Raw genomic sequence first — 14,452 nt, forward strand, 5'->3', positions numbered from 1 at the left:
ATATATGTTAAAGAGATGGCTAATGAAGTTCACTAGAAAAGGTAATCACAAGAAACCAGAATGGCTTCTTAAGAACAAGCTATCAACTTTTTTAACAGTACTACTATATTGACCAGATCATATCAATGAGATACATACAGATACACATACACATACATACACATACATACACACACACACACACACACACACACACACACACACACTTCAATACTAAGTTTTAGCAAATGATTTAACAAAGTTTTTCATGCTATTCTAGACAAAAATGGTGAAATATAAATGACAGTACAATTAGGTAACATTCAGAACTGCTAAATAGTCAGTAGTCATTATGGCTCAATTAAGGGCTCAATGACAACCTAGCAGAAGGTTTCCAGTGAGTCCACAAGGATCTATACTTGGTTTTGTGCTATTTCACATTTTTCTCAATAACTTGGATAAATGGAAAGGCTATCAAATTAGCAGATGAAGCAAACCTCAGAGAAAGAGTTCAAATACATTGGATGACAAAGACAGGATCGAAAATAATTTAACAAGCTCGAAAATACTTAACCAAAACTAAAATGAAATTTACTAGGGACATATGTAAAGTTTTATTTACACTTGAGTTCAACAAAGTCCACTTCAAAAGTAAAGACTGGGAAAAATGAGCAGAACTCTAAAAAAGAGTTTTTCTGTCTGAAAAAGATTTACTAAGGGTTTTAGTTGATTAGTTGACTGCAAGTTCCATGCAAGTCAATCATGTGATACAGCAACTAGTTAGTCAACAAACATTTATCGAGCAGGCTAAGCACTGTGCTAAGCATTGACAATACAAAAAAAAGGCAAAAGGCAGACAACATGCAGCAACTAGGTACAAACCATCTATATGCTGGGGAAATCACTGCAGCTAAGAAGGATCAGGAAATACTTTCTGTAGAAGATGGGATTTTAGCTGGGACTTGAAGGAAGCCACGAGCAAAGATGAGACAGGATTCTAGAGATGGAAGATTTCAAGTCAAGAACTGAAATGTCTTGTTCAAGGAAAACCAAATAGGCCAGTGGACTACAGAGCATGTGAGGAAAGAGGTGTAAGAAAAGGTGAAAAGGAGCCAGGTGATGGAGAGCTTTAGAAGGTAAACAGAAGGGGTGTAAGATATAAAAAGACAGGAAAGGTAGGGATTAGAGGGCAGGTCAAGTTATGAAGGACTTCTAATGCCAAACGCAGAGTTTTATATTTGATCCTGAAGGTCATACGGGAGCCACTGGAGTTTACTGCTAAGAGTTTGGGACCTTTATTTTTAAACACTTCACTGAATGAGGTGCAGTGTGTAAAACTAGGAAGTGATAATCTCACTTTATTTTGCCCTTATCAGATGACATCAAGAATATTGTGTTAAACTTGGATCTTATATTTTATAGGAAGGATATCTATAATCTGAACAGAAAGGTAAAGAGCCTTGACATTGTGCCATATGCAGAGAAGGAACCGAAGGTACTTAACTTGGAGATGTACTTCTGCCCAGCAATGATCTTCATGCCCACAAACCCTGTGTGGTCACACCTGGCAAACTTGTCCTCTTTACCCAGGGAGGTTAGTAAATATTTAATAACCCATTAGTTTTCTAGGGGGAAAAATGTCTGTCTGGACACACTTTTCAGTTTAACCTGTATTTTTCCTATCACTTTCTTTAAGTATAGACAATCAACAAAACAAGCATGGACTTGTAGCCTTTAACAATTCCTGAGGTATAAAATGGCTGACCCCTTAAAGAGCTCCACACACCCTGAGAAAATGGCTCATTCTCCCTCAACTTCTTCCCAGGGCAGTATTTGGTTGGACTCCACTGCAAAACCCTCATTGCTAGGACTGTTGGTTTTTTTCTATGATTTTGTGTGTGTGTGAGTGTGAAGGGCGGGGGGAGAGGAGAAAGAGAGAGACATATTTTCCCTCTGAAATTATACATTCAGTTCTTCCTGACTTCTACATTCCAGGGCCCAGTACTTTTTCCACTGTACAACCTAGCTTCCTAGGAAATAAAAAATAAAGCCAGGTGAGTCAGCCTGAAATAGTGGGCCAAGTGGAGCAGTCACTACCATTCAATTCTTTGGGGCCACCTAGGCAGAAATTCTGGGGATGAAAGATGAAATATGATGAAAGATGAAATCCCCAAAGCATGAAAGGTTTCTGGTCTAAAAAGCAAAGCAAATAAATGCTGAGAAGATGGCTAGGGAGTGAAAGAAACCTAAGTATTATATCAATGACTGCTAATGCAAAAAAAATATTTCCCTTGGACCTATGTGGACTTGAAACCTTTCAGTATACAAAAAGTACAAAAGAAAATGACAAATTACAAAAATGAAACGTGATTCACTAACAAAATGCTTTTAAACTTCTGGGACTTCTGTGGCTCCAAACAGCTCCATCCTCTGTCCCCAGCATTTAATCCATATTTCCATAGCCCTGATTGACATCTATCAGGGTATAATTCTGAAGCTTTTAACTAATGCCACTATATGAGTACTTATACTAACAGTTTCAATGCTCCCCCAACTCTTTATTTAGTTCCTGCTCTCAGATCATTGGAGTTCTGATCAGGTAACTGAGCAGATGGAAGGAAGCTGAAAGCTGTTCATAGAAACAGGCATTGCCCTAATGAAAATAGGCCTCAACCATAAGGTTACACATGCCAGGTCTAAGACACTGTACCTAGAAAGATGACGATTTATTTTCAGATCAAGTGTGGTTCCTGGATAATTCTAAATCAAAATGTTAAGTTCATTAAGGGCAAGAATCAAGACCTCTCTGAATACACTTGTTAAAGACCTAGTGTGTAAGACGGTCCTAATCTTCATGGGAATATAGAGGGACTTAAGTGGGGGCGGGGGGGGGGCGGGCAAGAGAAGGAAAGAAGAGGGAACAGTAATATAAGACAGTTAAATGACAAAACAGATAGGTAAGAAAAGTAATGTGATCTGAGGAGTATCTGAGAGAGAAAAGAACTAAGAGGTGACATCCACATGAAGCACAATTTCTCAGCTTTCACATTCATTTCTTAAAGGAGATATCAATTTTTCATAAGAAATATTAACAGTAAAAATATCTGAGTTATGATGTAACAATTTGGTATCACCCCCAAAACATTCAAATGTTAAAATAATAACCTATTAGGACTTTATGCCTCCTACATAATCACAAGAAAAACAGTAAAAAGAAAAAACTCATCTATGGAAAAATATTCAGTTACTCTATAACAGCAAAAAAAGTTTAAAAATAACATATGTCTAACAAATGAGGAATGGCTAAATAAATTACACTACATTACTGTAATAAATAGGAAATAATGTGATGAACACAATGATGGATCTATAGTCTGGAAGGGCTGAATTCAAATTCTACCTCAAAAACCTACTAATAGTATTACCTCAACAAGCCACACATATTCTCTGAGACTCAAAAATTTTTCTTCCTTGTGAAGTATGATTTATAATTACTATACCTCAAAGAGTTGTTATGAGGATCCAATAAGATGTTAGTGAAGCTTGTAGAGGAAACTTCAAAGGTTAAAACCCTCTGAGCTACTGATATTATTCTATCATTATTGAGACAAGTCTAGAAGGAATCCCCAAAAAAATGATGTGTGCTTGTTGTTCATATCATTTCATTCAGTCTTGTTAAAAGTCTAAAGGTTTAAGATAAAAGGCAAGATAGTGTAGTAGAAAAAGTGTTGAACTTAGCAAAGAAGACAGCTAGTTAGGTGATACTCTCTAGACCTTTTAGGGGTCAGTAAATCCATAATGATGCCTATTTTTGTATGGCCAGTGAGCTAAGACCAGCTTTTAAATTTTTAAAAGGTTAAGTAAAAATCAGAATGAGAGTATTTTGTGACACATGAAAATTATATGAAATTTAAATTTTACCATCCATAAATAAAGCTTTATTGGAACAATGCCACACTCATTCAACACCTATGGTCTATGGGTTACTACCTTCATTTTACAATTACAGACTGTTGGCACTCATCTCTTCCCAGAACTGCTCAACACACTACAAATTGCAGTGACAGTTATAAAGTTGGCAGTGTTTCAACTGCAACTGTATACTGCAGCATTTTACTTTTTTAAAATTACCTGTGTATAACCATTATGTCAAAACAAGAAATTAGAAAAATTATGATTTTTTTTTTTTTAGCTCAGACTGAAATTTCTCTGAATGAGAAAAACTGTACAACTACTATTATCAGACATGGAAAAGCTATGGAAATTAGGTTTTACTGAAAACTTGGCAACATTTCTTAATGAATTCAAACTAAAATTACAAGGCAAAATAGCACTTGCATGCAAAACTTATACTACAAAAGTCAATTCTGTGAGAATTAATATTGTTAGAATTACAAATATATCACAAGTGTATATACGAGATATACTTTCCATGCTGCCAAAAATTAAAATGAAAACATCGCCATTCCCACACAAATTTGCAGCTGGATATATTTTTTGAGCTCTAACCACAGTTACAGTAGTCTTTTTCAGATATCAATAAAGTGCAAAAGAAATAGCTCTACTTCAAAATACATTTAACTATGCAACTGAGGAGCTTCTACCAATCTGCAACCTAATATCAATTAAAAGGAAAATATCAAGAAAAGACGATAATAGAATTCTATAATTGTCTTCCATGCAACGAATTTGCTCAAATAAAATCATATCAACAAGGACTGAAATCAGTATTTGGCAGTCCTTATCTAGTTATGACAAATGAATGTGATAGAATATAAATGTGCTGTGGGAAATGATGAAGGAGATGAATTCAGATAAATCTGGGAAGATATATGAATTGATGCAAGGTGAAGTAAACAAAACAAAGAGAACAATTTATACAGTAAGAAATGCTGAAAAGGCAATCTTTATGTGAAAACTCATTTTTCAAAGATGATTGCATAAAATCTCCATGCAGATCAGCATTAACAGATGTACATTTGCCATCAATTTTGATGACTGGGAATGCTAATTTTGAACTCCAATGAATTAAAATGTTATCCTGAAAAAAATTCCATTCATTTCATCGGCAAAACTATATAACCAAAAAAAATTGTATTTCATTATTATGTTCTGAATTTTATTAATTAAAAAAATTGTGGAAATTGTTTTATCTCTTGTTATATGTGTGTACATATAACATAGCCTCAATTGTGCCTTTTGTCCCACAAAGCCTAATTAGTTTCTGAATCCTATGCTGGATAATGAGTCAACTAGTATTTATTTATTATTTACTATGTGTGAGGAACTATACTAAGCTTTAGGGATAAAAAAATAGTCCCTGCTCTCAATCTAATGGAGAGGACAACATGAAAACACCTATGTACAAATAATATCCATATAGCATAAATTGATGAAAATCTTTTAGAGTTACAGCACTAAGATTAAGGAAGATTGGGAAAGGCTTCTTAAAGAAAGACTTTACCTAAGACTTGAAGGAAGTCAAGAAAACCAGGAAGCAGAAATGAGGAAAGAAAGAATGCTAGGCATGGGCAACAGCCAGTGAAAACATTCAGAATTAGAAGATATACTGTTATGTTTGAGGAATAGAAAGAAAACTAGTGTCACTAGATCACACAGAATGTGGAGGGGTGTAAAAAGATGGGAAAGGTAGAAATTAGAGGTGACAAGGAGTCTCTTACTGAAGAGATTGTGTGTGTGTGCATGCACACGTGTGAAATATGATCAGACTTGAGCTTTAGAAGACTGATTTGACAGCTGAGTGGAGGTCAGACTGGAATGGGGAAAGTCCTGAGTCAGGGAGACCAACCAACAAGAAGGCTACTTCCAATAACTGTGCATATGTGAGGTGATGAGGCACTGCACCATGGCAGTTTCAGTATCAGAGGAGAGAAGGGGACAAGGGAAGAGTATAAAAGAGATGTCATGCATGTAGAAGCAACAGGACTCAACAAATGAAGGAATAAAGTGGGAGTAAGAGAGAGTGAAGAGTTCAAAAATGAAAGTTTAGGTTTCAAGGCTGGGTGATCATCTCTGAGTATAGCTGTGGGAGTAGAGGAATAAGTAGAAGAATAATTTAGTTGAAGAAATGGGAGGTTAAAATATGAGGGATATAAATGTTTGTTTAAAGTCCCGTGGTACATAATGACAGAAGTCCCGTGGTACATAATGACAGAAGTTCAGGAACAAAGACTATACGAACTCTTTGAGGAAGGAAGGAGAGACTGACTGAATGATAAATATGGATTGAATAAATATCAAAGAAATAAAGCTTACTGAGTGATGCCTGTAAAGGCAAAGCCTGAAAGTGGCAAGGGGGAAACAAGAAGTACTCCAACACTTCTATCTTGACTGATGAATTGGAAAGAGAGATGGGGCTGTTCGTGAAAGCACAACCAGTGATGAAACGGTTGGTGATCTCATCCAAATGCACAACATGGGGCAGAGTCAATCACTAGAACAACCTCAAATTCAAAATCTAAAGCTGGAGAAATGAGTAAATCAAAGATAATAACCAGTATTAAAAAAAATTGTCCAGAAAGAGATAGTAACACCACAATAATTGGGGTTTTGGTGGGGTGGGGTTTGGAGTGAAGTGAAGAATCAGGAGAGCAAATAGCTTAGAACAAAGAGTTAATCTAAGCTTACCCAAGAAATCGACTCCCTGTAAACTGTAAGACTTAACATGAGACAGTAAGAAATGTTAGAACAAAATCAAAAGATTAAAACAAGAGAAAATAACGTCAGTTATCTGAAATAAAAAAGTGAGTTGTAAAAAAAAAAAAAAACTGGTCAAAGAGAGAATTGAAGAATAGTGGACTCCTCAATCATCAAAACTATTTGGTACTAGCTAAGAAACAGGGTGGTATATCAGTGGCATAGGTTAGGTACACAAGATAGTAGTCAATGACTATAGTAATCTACTGTTTGATAAACCCAAAGATCCCAGCTTCTGGGAAAAAAACTCACTATTGGACAAAAACTGTTGGAAAAACTGGAAAATACTATGACAAAAACTGGGTATAGATCAGTATCTTATGCCATTTACCAAAATAAAGTTAAAATGGGTACATGATTTAGACATAAAGGCTGATACTATAAGGAAACTGAGAGAGCAAGGAATAGTTTACCTGTCAGATTCATGGAGAATAGAAGAATTCATGTCCAAACAAGAGAAAGAGAACATTATGAAATAGAAAATGAACTACTTTGATTACATTAAATTGAAAAGTTTTTGCACAAACAAAGCCAATGCAACCAAGAAGGAAGCAACCAAGGGAAGGAAGAAACTGAAAATTTTTACAACCAGAGTCTCTGATAAGGGTCTCATTTCCGAACTATATAGAGAACTGGGTCAAATTTATAAAAATACAAGTCATTTCCCAATTGATAAACAGTTAAAGGATATGAACAGGCAGTTTTCAGATGAAGAAATTAACTGCAAAAGGCTCATGATGGAAAATGCTATCCACATACAGAGAATTACAGAGTCTGAATTCAGATCGAAGCATACTATTTGCTCTCTTTTTTTGTTTTGTTTTGTTTCTTCTTTCTCATAGTTCATTCCATTGATTCTAATTCTTCTTTACAACATGACTAATGTGAAAATGTTTAATATGAATGCATCTAGAGCCTGTATCAGATTGAATGCCATTGCGGGGGAGGGGAGAGGTAGGCAGAGAAAATGTAAAATTCTAAAGCTTGTGGAACTGAATGTTGAAAACTAAAAATTAATTATTTAATTTTCAAAAAAATAATGCATTTCTGAAAGCCATGATTAAAAAAAAAAAAGGCCTAGAGATCATCTATTAAGAAATCATAAATGAAAACTGCCTAGAGTTATTAAACGTAGAGGACAAAGGTAGAAAGAATTCATTGATTCCCTCTTAAAAGAAACTCTAAAAGAAAAAGTCACAGCAATGTCACAGCCAAAATCTAGAACTCCAACATCAATTAAAAAAATACTTCAAGTTCAAATACCAAGGAACCACAGTAAGGATCACACAAGACCAGGCGGCTTCTGTCATAAATGAGAGATATTAGAATACAACATTCTAAAAGGTGAAAGAGCCTTTCAACAAAGACAGAATTGTAATTTACCATGAAAATCTGAATCTATTCCTACAGAAGAAAAAAAATGGACTTTTAATAGAAAACTTTCAAGAATTTCTGATGAAAAATCAGAGCTGAATAGGAGGTGAAAAATACAAAAACACGAATCAACAGAAATTTCTAGTTTACCTTTATAAGGTAAATTTATTTGAACAACTGGAAAGCATTATATGATAATGTTGTGCTAACATTCTAGTAGGAGAAGTGTCCCTTCAGAACCTTGAGGGACTTAATAAGAAAACAGAGGTGAATTGGTTCTGTTCTGAAGGTGTTAAAAGAGGAAAGGGAAGGGAGGGTAAAGTAATACAGTAGTGTACAAAGGAGGAAAAAGGGTGGAGGAATTTGCTAGTTCTCATAATTAATATGTAAGAAGATATACAAAAAAAGGAAGGGGCAGAGGAGAAGACATCATATAAACCAAACTCTTATCTGAAACAAGCAAAGAAAAGCTGAACACAGAGTTTGATATAGAAATACAACAATATCAGAGATGAATGGGGCATTTTAGAGGGAAGATAAAAGTGGAGATAGAGTAACAGTCCAACTAAAATAAACTTCCTTATCCTGAAAAAGTGATTGAAAGGGGAAAAAAGAAAAGAACTAGAGCCTACAAGGGAAATTGGGAAATGGCTGGACAAAGAGTCAATGGACCCAAAGTTGGTGCTGATTATCATCCTACAGCTGGGCTAAGGTCACTGATCTATCAGTGGTGTTTCAAAGCAATGGAATATTATTTTGCTGTATGACAAAGAAGACAATTTTAGAAAATCCTGGGAAGTATAAACTGACAGAAGTAAACATACCAAGAAAAACAATTTGTACAATGACAATAACGTTGTAAAGAAACATGAAAAGAAACCATATCAATGTAATGACCAACTATTTCTCTAGGGGACATATGAAGCATGTTATTTCACCTCCTGATAAGAAGTGATATTCAAGGTGCAAAAACAAACATACCTTCTTGGATATGTGGACTGTATAGATTCATTTCATGTGACTATGTTTATTTCTTAAAAGACTTTTTCTCCTTAGTTTTTAATAAGAAAAGTAGAGGGAAGAAGACTGGATAGATTGAATACATCTGAATACATTTTCCTTTAAAATGTTTATGCTAAAATTTTAATCCTTAGGCCAAAGACAAGAGATCAGTGTCACAAAATCCTTAAGAGGAGAGAATATCTAGGAAAAGAAAGATTATCTAAAACAAAAGGCCATCAGATTTAGCAATTAAGGGATCATTGTAACTCGGCAGAGTTTTAATACTGATACCTAGACTACAGAAGGTTTAAAAGTAAGAAAAGAGACAACAGAGGAGTGTAGAGAGCCTTCTCAAGAAATTTAATCATAAAAATGAGAGATATAGAAAGACAACTAGTGGGGAAGGGTCAAGTAAGGGTTTTTAAGGGTAGAGGAGGAGGGCAGAGTCAAGATGGCATAGTAGAAGGATGGGCTTGCTCTAGCTCTACCCCCTTAGCCCACAAAATACCTGTAAAAAATTACTCTAAACAAATTCTAGAGCAGCAGCAGCCACAAAACAATAGAGTGAAAGAGATTTCCAACCAAAGACAGCCTGGAAGGCCAACAGGAAAAGTCTATCACACCAGGCTCAGAGAGAAGTACAGCCCAGCCTTGGCAGCACAGGGACCAGACTGGGAGACAGCCTCAGGGCATGGAATCACTGGCAGCAGCTGCTGTGGTTCCCAGATTTCTCAACCCACAAACACCAAAGACAGCTTCAAAGGTCAGTGAGAAGGCTCTTTAACCTGGGTAAGAGGGGAACAAGATCCGGTCCAGTCTGGCCCAGCCCCAGGGCAGCAGCAGTCACTGCCTCAGCAGTGTCCATTTTTGGACCCTGGGGGAATTGAGCTGCCAATCTAGGTTTCAGTTCTGAGTGGCAGTCCTGGGGTGAGGAGGAGCACTGGCATGGTGGAACTGGTGATAGCTTTGGAGAAGATCCGGGGCAGAAAAGCTTGTGGTTGCTCCCAAACCAGAGGACAAGCCTACTCCCTTGATTGTGCCACTTTGGAGGAACTAAGAACTTACAGATCCCTAGAGTATACCCCTCACTTGACAGAGGACTCAAAAGTCAAGTAACTGGCTAGGAACATGCCCAAAAAAGGGGGAAAAAAATTAGACTACAGAAGGTTACTTTCTTGGCAAAAAGGTATTTTCTTCCATCCTTTCAGATGAGGAAGAACAAAGCATACTACCAGAGGAAGACATCAAAGTCAAGGCTTCTGCATCCAAAACCTCAAAGAAAATATGCAATCGTCTCAGACTATGGAAGAGCTCAAAAATGATTTTGAAAATCAAGTAAGAGAGGTGGAGGAAAAATTGGGAAGGGAAATGAGAGTGATATAAGAAAATCATGAAAAGCAAATCAACAGCTTGCTAAAAGAGACCCAGAAGATGCTGAAGAAAATAACAGATGGACGTTAATGACTTTATGAGAAACCAAGAAATTACAAAACAAAACCAAAAGAATGAAAAAATAGAAGATAACGTAAAATATCTCACTGCAAAAACAACTGACCTGGAAAACAGATCCAGGGGAGACAATTTAAAAATTATGGGACTACCTGAAAGCTATGATCAAAAAAACAGCCTAGACATCATCTTTCATGAAATTATCAAGGAAAACTGCCCTAACATTCTAGAACCAGAGGGTAAAATAGAAATGTAAAGAATCCACTAATCACCTCCTAAAGAGATCCCAAAAGAAAAACTCCTAGGAATATTGTAGCCAAATTCCAGAGTTCCCAGGTGAAGGAGAAAATATTGCAAGCAACCAGAAATAAACAATTTGAATACTGTGGAAATCCAATCAGGATAACATAAGGTCTAGCAGTTTCTACATTAAGGAATCAAAGGGCTTGAAACATGATATTTCATAAGTCAAAGGAACTAGGATTAAAACAAAGAATCACCTACCCAGCAAAACTGAGTATAATACTTAAGGAGAAAAAAAAAAAGTTATTCAATGAAATAGAGGACTTTCAAGCATTCCTGAAAAAAAAGACTAGAGCTGAATAGAAAATCTGACTTTCAAACACAAGAATCAAGAGAAGCATGAAAAGGTAAACAGGAAAGAGAAATCATAAAGTTGAATTATTTACATTCCCACATGGAAAGACAGCATTTGAACTCTTGAAACTTTTCTCAGTATTTGGGTAGTTGGAGGGATTATATACATATAAACAGAGGGCACAGTGTGAGTTTAATAGGAAGGGATGATATCTAAAAAAAATAAAATTAAGGGATGAGAGAGGAATATATTGGGAGGAGAAAGGGAGAAATGGAATGGGGCAAATTATCTCATAAAAGAGGCATAAAAAAGCTTTTTGAATGGAGCAGAAAAGGGGGAGGTGAGAGGGAAAAAGTGAAGCTTACTCTCATCATATTTGGCTTAAGGAGGGAATAACATGCACACTCCATTTGGTATGAAAATCTATCTTACACTACAGGAAGTAGGGAAGAAGGGGATGTGGAATGTAGGGGGGATGACAGAAGGGAGGGCAAATGGGAAGAGGAAGTAATTAGAAATAAACACTTTAGGTGAGAGACAAGGTCAAAAGAGAGAATAGAATAAATGGGGGCCAGGACAGGATGGAGGGAAATATAGTTAGTCTTTCACAACATAACTATTATGGAATTCTTTTGCATAACTACACATGTAGAGCCTATATTGAATTGCTTGCTTTCTCAGTGGGGATGGGTAGGGAGGGAGGAAGGGAGAGAAGTTAGAACTCAAAGTTTTAGGAACAAATGTGAAGAATTGTTTCTGCATGCAACTGAGAAACAAGAAATACAGGTAATGGGGTACAGAAATCTATCTTGCCCTATAAGAAAAGAGAAGATGGGGATAAGGGAAGGGAGGTATATAATAGAAGGGAGGGCAGATTGGGGGAAGGGGTAATCAGAATGCATGGTGTCTTGGGATGCGGGAGAGAGGAGAGATGGTAAGAAAATTTGGAACTCAAAATCTTATGGAAATGAATGTTGAAAACTAAAAATAAATAAATTTTTTTTAAAAAGGGTAGAGGAGACGCAGACCTACATGGAGGCAGCAGGGATGGAGACAATAATAGATAGGGAGGGTTTGAAGATGAAGGTAATCTGCTACAGAATACAGAAGGTACTCCAAGAGAGGGCTGGTCTAGTAAGGAGAAGAAACACTTTTTCATCCAAAAGTGGAATGAAAGAGATCAAAATCAGAGTCAGGAGTCAGAAAATCTGAATTCTAATCCCAGCTCTGACTCTTGCCCATGATCACAAAGCTAAGTAAATCCTCTAACTTCTCTGGGTCTTTAGTTTTATCATCTATAAGCTGACTTCTCAGGTCTCTTCCAAGCTCTTTACTCCATGATTCAAAACCATTTTAAAAAAAAGCATATTCTACTTCAACAACAGTATGAATTAATGTCTAACTAAATCAGCATTTTTTAAAATGAGGATTAAAATTGTTACCATAAATATTTTAAAGGAAAATTATTCAGATGCAATATTTAAAAAAACAAATTTAAAGAGAAACAAATACACAGAAAGGGAAAGGTCTTTCTTTTGAGCTTAAAATAACTCCAATTTCCAACCAGTAAAAATAGTTCATCTGCAACATTAATTTAGAACACAATAGTCCTAAGTCTATTGCTATTCCAGAGACAACTTCTGTAAATTCTATTAAATGTTTTCCTATAGCCAGGGCAAGATACAGGAGCAATGATTACATTAGATCTTGATCTGATACTAATTGTGGTCTCAAGAAATTGGAAATTTTATCTTGAAGGGAATGTGTCCTTAAAATGAACAAGTTTCAAAATTAGTGCTGAGAGCAGAAAAATCCATGGAGACTTCAAATGATGTGATAAATAAATAAATATTTCTTCTCTCTGAATTTATTTGCATCTTGTATTATACTATTCGGTTTGCAAAGTCTATATATGGAAAGAAACTTTTTTTAATGAACAAGTGAATAAAGGGGACAATATCAGAAGTTGGCCAATAAAATTTAAAACTCATTTTTTCGTCTCTAAGTAGGTCAATGTAATTGCTCACATTTATATCCATCTTACTAGTTTATAGAAACAAAAGTATATTGAGGAACTGTTAAATTAGAAGAATTTTTAGGCTTTATTTTGGGAATCAGAATTCTTTCATTTTACAGACTGTCACAACAAAAAATTGCAACAGTTTGAAAATGGGAAACACTTTAAGAATGGCCATATATCTATATATTTATCCTTTTGCCCTAAAGAGAACTACTAATACTATAAATATTTTAGGACCAAGGTATTATACATAGCAGGACCACTTTTTGAACTCTGTTTTACCCAAATGATTAGAATTTATCAGTGCAAACTCCTATAAAGCATGAAGCTCAAATATACAATATTTTTCTTTTTAGATACTCAAAGTACTAAATATTTTTACCATATTCTCTAAGATTCAATTTTTTTAAAATAGTCAACAGTTTAACAAAGGATTACAAGGGAATGAAAGTTTTTATTAGAAAAAAACTAGACCTTCAACACAAACTATATTTAAATGAGTTCTATGGTCTTAGTTGCATTAAATAACTTACCTGTCCTCTATCACAACCATTTTTTTTCCCTATGACTAAAGAACTGAGGCAGTTAACTTAGTGAAACTTAATGCTGTGACTAATTGTAACAAGAGGTATTACAGAATTCACAATTCTAAAACTATACACACACCTGTTTGGTTCAACTCACCCCTATTATCAATCTCCTAAATTGCTAATATATATTATAAATATCTTCTATCTATTTATTTTGCTCTCTACCACATCACTAAAATCTTCTCTCCAAAATATTCATTCATAGGCAAAAAACAAGATACTTCTATATTGAAGGAAACAGATTCAGTCTGAATTGAATCTGTTTTATTAATAACAACAGCTTTCATAATAAACTTTGACACCTGGAAAGCACTTTAAGGTTTGAAGAATATTACATTCAATATTTCATTTGATCTTCCCAAAATCATGACCCTATTTTACAAATAAGGAAATTGATGCGAGCACAGCAATTAAACCACCTCTCCAATATCATACAGCTAAATAGTATCAGAGGCAAGATTTGAACATAGCTGTGGCCAACAAGTCTGGGGCTCTAGACGCCATACATACCACACTGCCTTCCCTCCATGCATCTATATAGAGCTTTAACATTTATAAAATGTTTGACGTCTCATTTCCATTTCCATCCTGAAAGCTTTCTAGGATTCAGATTTTAAGTACAAGTTATCATCTATCTTCTGTAAAAACTGTTTATTCAATTATTAACTGGCCACTAAATTTCTCCCTATTTCATACCTCACCGTAATAACGAAGAATAAAATA

General features: G+C 35.4%; 1 protein-coding gene across 2 annotated transcripts in view; it reads right to left on the reverse strand.

Annotated features, from left to right (window-relative positions):
- The window catches only part of RALGAPA1 (Ral GTPase activating protein catalytic subunit alpha 1), a 325,621-nt gene that overhangs the window by 309,622 nt on the left and 1,547 nt on the right, over nucleotides 1-14,452 (reverse strand). The gene's annotated exons all lie outside the window — the stretch shown is intronic.

This window comes from Notamacropus eugenii, chromosome 1, assembly GCF_028372415.1.
Source record: "Notamacropus eugenii isolate mMacEug1 chromosome 1, mMacEug1.pri_v2, whole genome shotgun sequence".
NCBI classification, from domain to species: Eukaryota; Metazoa; Chordata; class Mammalia; order Diprotodontia; family Macropodidae; genus Notamacropus; species Notamacropus eugenii.